Here is a 6,037-nt window from a genome sequence, read left to right on the forward strand (position 1 = left end):
TTTTGTGGAAGAGACAATCAAGATCCCTTCTAACTATGTTATAACACAGGGAAGGAAAGTTAATATATCCTTGAGGCAAAACTGTAAAGGTATACTGAAAGCAAACTGAAAGCAAATTGCTTCTTGTGGTTCTTATGGACAGGTAATGAGAAGAAGGCATTTGCCAGATTAATAGCTGCATAGCAGGCACCAGGAGATGTGTTAATTTGCTCAAGTAATGAAATTACATCTGTTACAGAAGCTGAAATTGGGGTTACTTCCTAATTTAGCTTTTGATATTCAACTGTCATTCTCTGTCTGTCTTCTGCCCTGACCAGAAAGGACAGTTAAAGGGAGATGTGGTAGAAACCACCACCCCTGAATCCTTCAAGTCTTTGATGGTGGAAGTAATTTCTGCAATTCCTCCAATTACAATACTGTTTTTGATTCACTATTTTCTTTGGCAAAGGCAACTTTAGAGGCTTCCAAAGTCTTTCCAACCATAAAAGCCCCCACTCCACAAGTCAGGGAACCAGTGTGAGAATTCTGCCAACTTCTACCTATATCTATCCCAATTATACATTCTGGAACTGGGGAAATGAACACAGGATGTTTTTGGGGGCCTACTGGACCTACTGTGAGTCGAACATCAGCCAAAACTTCATTAATCACCTGTCTTCTATAAGCCCCTACTTTAACTGGAGGGCCAGAATATTTCTTGGGGTCTCCTGGGATCAGTATCAATTCAGAACCAGTATTAAATAGACCCCAGAAAGTATGATTTTCCTTTCCCCTGGTGTACAAGTAACCCTTGTGGAACACTGTAGGTCCCTCTGTGGAAGAACCGGAAAAAGACTAACAGCAAAACTTTTAGGTGTCTTATCAAGATCCTTCCTCAGGGGAACGTGGCAACCCCTTCATTCGAGGGGTTCTGAGTCTGCAAACTGACTTAAGTCTGGAAATTGATTCACTGTGCAAGATTGTCTTTTGCCATTATCCAATTCAGCCTTTCTTTCATTTGTTTGAGAAATTTTCTGCTTACACAGATTAAACAGATATGCAGTAGACGTCTTATCTATTTCATGCCTGGAAATAATGTGATTGATTAGCTAGTACCAAAGGTCCATATGAGTCAGGCTATTATAAATTTCACCTCTCCTGTGTTGATCATTACTGGTTAGGTCATTATAAACATTGTTTTGTCTACAATGCCCATTATAATAACTATAATCACCTTGTCTCTGAGATTCAATGCTGCCAATTGGCCCTTGTACATTGGGGCCCAATTAAACCCATTGCATTTAATTCATTCAATTGAACAGCAGCATCTCCAAGCCTAAGATCTGGCACAAGGAAAAGGGCAAGAACAAAACACTTCAAATGTGCTGGTGCCCCTCTTACCAGTTTATATCTCATAGGATTTGTGAAGGGCAAATTCTCTGGACCTTCCTATTGTGGAGGATAAGGTTTTACACAACATATCCATTCTAGGATTGCAATTTTCCTGGAGCCCTAAAATCCCTTCATCAGCCAAGGGATATTAGGCATCTCCAACTCCTTTTTAGTAGGCAATTTTTAAAAAATAAACATTTCAGCCAACCATTCAAACCAACTTCTGACACCTTTTTTTTCAGCTGTTCAGGCTTCCATATTAAACCTAGAATCTCCACTCAAAGGGCCCATGTCAATAAACTCAGCCTGAACTACTTTTATGTTCCTCCCACCATTATCCCACACCCTTAAAATCCATTCCCATACATTTCCCCAGACTTCTGCTTAATGAATTAGCAAACCCATTAAGTTCCTTAATAGTGTAGGGCATTTCCTCATGGACCACACTTTCTACCTCCCCTCCAGGGGCCTGCTTTGCCTTGAGTCTGGTTATAGGTCTAGAAGAAACTATTGGTGGGCTTTGAGGAACATCAGTAATGTCTTGCCTGGCATTTTCTCCAGAGAAAGTCAGTTCTGGTTTATCAAACTCATGTGAAAGAGGCATTATTTTAAGGGGTTGTGGCTGAGGGTACTACTTCCTCAGGTGAGGTAAACCTTTGTAAATCCAAAGATTCAAAGTTCTCAGCTTGAACAGGGTCCTCCAACTCATCCCCATTCCAAGTTATAGGATCCAATTTTTTGCCAGTTAATGCCCTCACTTTAACTGCTGACACCCTCTGAGGTTGAGACTTGAATTTTTGTTGTAATGATCACCTGTCCCTAACCTAGAAGCTACCTCCAATTGACAACCTCCCACAAAGGAAAAATTAGTTTTCTTCAATGGAGTTCACTACAGATATAAACTATACTAAATACAGTTCTTATCCCTATGTTGAGCAGTAGATAGCCAACTGAAAGCAAACCTAATAGTATTTTTTGGAGAAAGTTAATTTCTTTGGTCTGGGTGTTTTTTTTTTTTTTTTTTAACTTCATTAGTGTTTTCCTTATATCTTGTGTCTTCTGATTTTATGTTGTTATATATCTATATGTACTACTTGTACTTTTTATTTGGTTTCTCCACCCTTTTTATAAACTTGCCTATTTGTTCCCTAACGAGCAAAAGAAGGCACAGAGTTGAATGTGTTGGGAGGATCTGAGAGGAGTTAGAGAGAAATAATAATTCAAATATATTGTATGGAAAATATTTTTTCAATAAAAAGAATAAAGCACAACATGAAAGAAAACACATGGAGTACAACTTGGAAGTAGGAATTAGGCATTAGGAGAGTATAACTTGGAGTTAGTTATTAGGCATTAGGTATTAGGCACTTCAGAGCACTTGAGACTTGGAGCTGGAAGAATTATAAGGCATTAGGCAAAGAGAATTAGACATTAGGCACTTAGCACTTGGAAGAAGAAACTTGGAACTTGGAGGCACTAGGGACTAGGAACTCAAGACTTGGCATTTGGAGAGAAGAAGAGAGACTGAAGGATAAACGGGATTGAATCACACTCTGTCCAGTCTCCATTCTTTGAGTCCGTCCTCACTCTCTTGCTGAACCCCGACCTGTGGACTGGAGCAGCTTGGGGCAGTGTGGGCTCTAACAATTTAATCCCCAAGGCTTCTGGCAGTGCAGGTTCCAATATTGACAGAGTGGTCCACAATTCTTTGGCCCCCAAACGTGGGGTAGCTCGGGCCGCAATATTTTTGGCGCCCAACTTGGGGCAGCAAGAACAAAAGACCCAGTGAGGGACTTTACTGGAAGAAGGAACTGCTGAAAATTCAGAAGTGAAATGAAGGTGATCACCATGGGAATCTGCTGCATCAAGAAAGGGCCAAGGTATGGTAGAAAGGGTGCAGCGAACCATTAAATGTCAATTTGAAAAAATTATAGCCAGTCTGGGCCCAGGAACTGAGCAGATCAAAGATGGCAGCTCTGCCCCCAATCACACAGAACCCAGAGGAAGCGGGGCTCCCAGGAACTCTAAGCCTGGCAGTATCTAAGGTAAGCAGACTAAAAGGCCCATCCCAAACAGGGAGTAACTGGGACCCACAAGGACCCAGGAAGTCACTCCTGGCCCAGAGCACTGGTTTTCTTTGGTCTGGGCCAGAGCACTGAGCAGATCTTGGGTGGTAGCTCTGCCCCCAATCTCTAAGAATGAGGAAACGGGGCTCCCAGAGCTCTAACCTGGGCAGCATCCTGTCTGCGCTTGAGCACTGAGCAGATTTTGGGCCAGAGAGCTTACCCCACTAGTTACACCCCCCCGAAAGTTCTAATACAACCAAGATAATAGTAAAGACAGACTCCAGTCAGGGACAGGGCAGGTAGCACTAAGGAGATACAGATGGCAAAAGGCAAGGGCAAGAACATAAGCATCAGTAACCCAGGGTACTTGGCATCATTAGAACCTAGTTCTCCCACACTAGAAAGTCCTGAATTCCCCATATCACCAGGAAAGCAAGATTCAGATTTAAAATCACTTGTAATGATGATGATAGAGGACTTTAAGAAGGACATAAATAACACCCTCAAAGAATTTGAGGAGAACACAGGTAAACAGGTAGAAGCCCTTAAAGAGGAAACACAAAAATCCCTTAAAGAATTACAAGAAAACATAACCAAACAGGTGAAGGAATTGAACAAAACCATCCAGGACATAAGCATGGAAGTAGAAACAGTCAAGAAATCTCAAAGGGAGATTACGCTGGAGATAGAAAACCTAGGAAAGAAGTCAGGAGTCATAGACACAAGCATCACGAACAGAATACAAGAGAATACAAGAGATAGAAGAGAGAATCTCAGGTGCAGAAGATACCATAGAAAATATCAACACAACTGTCAAAGAAAATGCAAAATGCAAAAAGTTCTTAACACAAAATATCCAGGAAATCCAGGACACAATGAGGAGACCAAACCTAAGGATAATAGGTATAGATGAGAGTGAAGATTCACAACTTAAAGGGCCAATAAATATCTTCAACAAAATTATAGAAGAAAACTTTCCTAATCTAAAGAAAGAGATGCCCATAAACATACAAGAAGTCTATAGAACGCCAAATAGACTAGACCAGAAAAGAAATACCTCCCATCACATAATAATCAAAACACCTAGTGCACAAAACAAAGAAAGAATATTAAATGCAGTAAGGGAGAAAGGCCAAGTAACATATAAAGGCAGACCTATCAGAATTACACCAGACTTCTCACCAGATACTATAAAAGCTAGAAGATGCTGGACAGATGTCATACAGACCCTAAGAGAACACAAATGCCAGCCCAGGCTACTATACCCAGAAAAACTCTCAATTACCATAGATGGAGAAATCAAGATATTCCATGACAAAACCAATTTTACACAATATCTTTCGACAAACCCAGCATTACAAAGGATAATAGCAGGAAAGCTCCAATACAAGGAGGGAATTTATACCCTAGAAAGAGCAAGAAAGTAACCCTCTTCCAACAAATCCAAAAGAAGATAGTCACACAAAGATAACTTCACCTCTAATAACAAAAATAACAGGAAGCAACAATCACTGTTCCTTAATATCTCTTAACATCAATGGACTCAGTTCCCCCAATTAAAAGACATAGGCTAATGGACTGGACACAAAAATGGGACCCAGCATTTTGCTGCATACAGGAAACCCACCTCAGTGCAAAGACAGACTCTACCTTAGAGTAAAAGACTGGAAAACAATTTTTCAAGCAAATGGTCCTAAGGAACAAGCTGGAGTAGCCATTCTAAAATCTCCAGCCTGAGAACACAAGGGGAGGGGGTCATGGCTCCACCTGTATAGGTAGTTGAGGGTGGCCTTGCCAGGCATCAGTGGAAGTGGACAGCCTCGGTACCTGAAAGTTTGGAATCCCTGATGTTGGGAAATTTGAGAGCAGGAAAGCAAAAATGAAAGGATGGTGGGAGCACACCCTCATAGAAACTCCCAGAATTATATGTATTAGACATGACAGAGGTAGGCTGCCAGAAGACTAGATTCCAGAATTCAAACAAACAATTATCTTGATACTAAAATTTGTTTTGAGAATTATATATTGCAGAATACATAGCCTTGGTGTATCTACTCATCAGGCAAGCTGAGCAGACCTGCTTGAACCTCTCATGTCCTGGAATTCCAGCTGGATTCAGTGAAGACACAATGTCAGAGGCTTATCAATTTACTCTTGCCCCAACCCCTCTTCTAATATCTCAACACCCATAATAAGCTTGAAGAAGTTAATGAAGAGTTGGTGCCCCTATTTCCTGGGCTTGGGGACTGATGTGGCTAATATTGGGCTGTCTTTCTAGGTCAAAGTAGTGGTTTTGGTGGAACAGGGAAGATTAGCTAGGATTTATTGCATAGCCATAACCTACTGGTAGAAATATGTATAATTGTTGTTAAGATGAAGTTATAATTTCTTAAATGGTACAAAATTTACTTTGATTTCAAATTTAAGGTTTTTATTGGTACGAGCTTCTTATTAATATAAAAGTGAGATGAATATTGTTACTATCATAGGCATTGCACCTGTATAACACATTTAGGAATACAAGGCTTAGACCCAGTCCTTCTTTAACTTTTTTAACTTATTTGAGATGGTTAGACTGTGAGTTAAGACTGTAATTTCCT

Source organism: Arvicanthis niloticus, chromosome 6 (genome assembly GCF_011762505.2).
Source record: "Arvicanthis niloticus isolate mArvNil1 chromosome 6, mArvNil1.pat.X, whole genome shotgun sequence".
In the NCBI taxonomy this organism is placed as follows: domain Eukaryota; kingdom Metazoa; phylum Chordata; class Mammalia; order Rodentia; family Muridae; genus Arvicanthis; species Arvicanthis niloticus.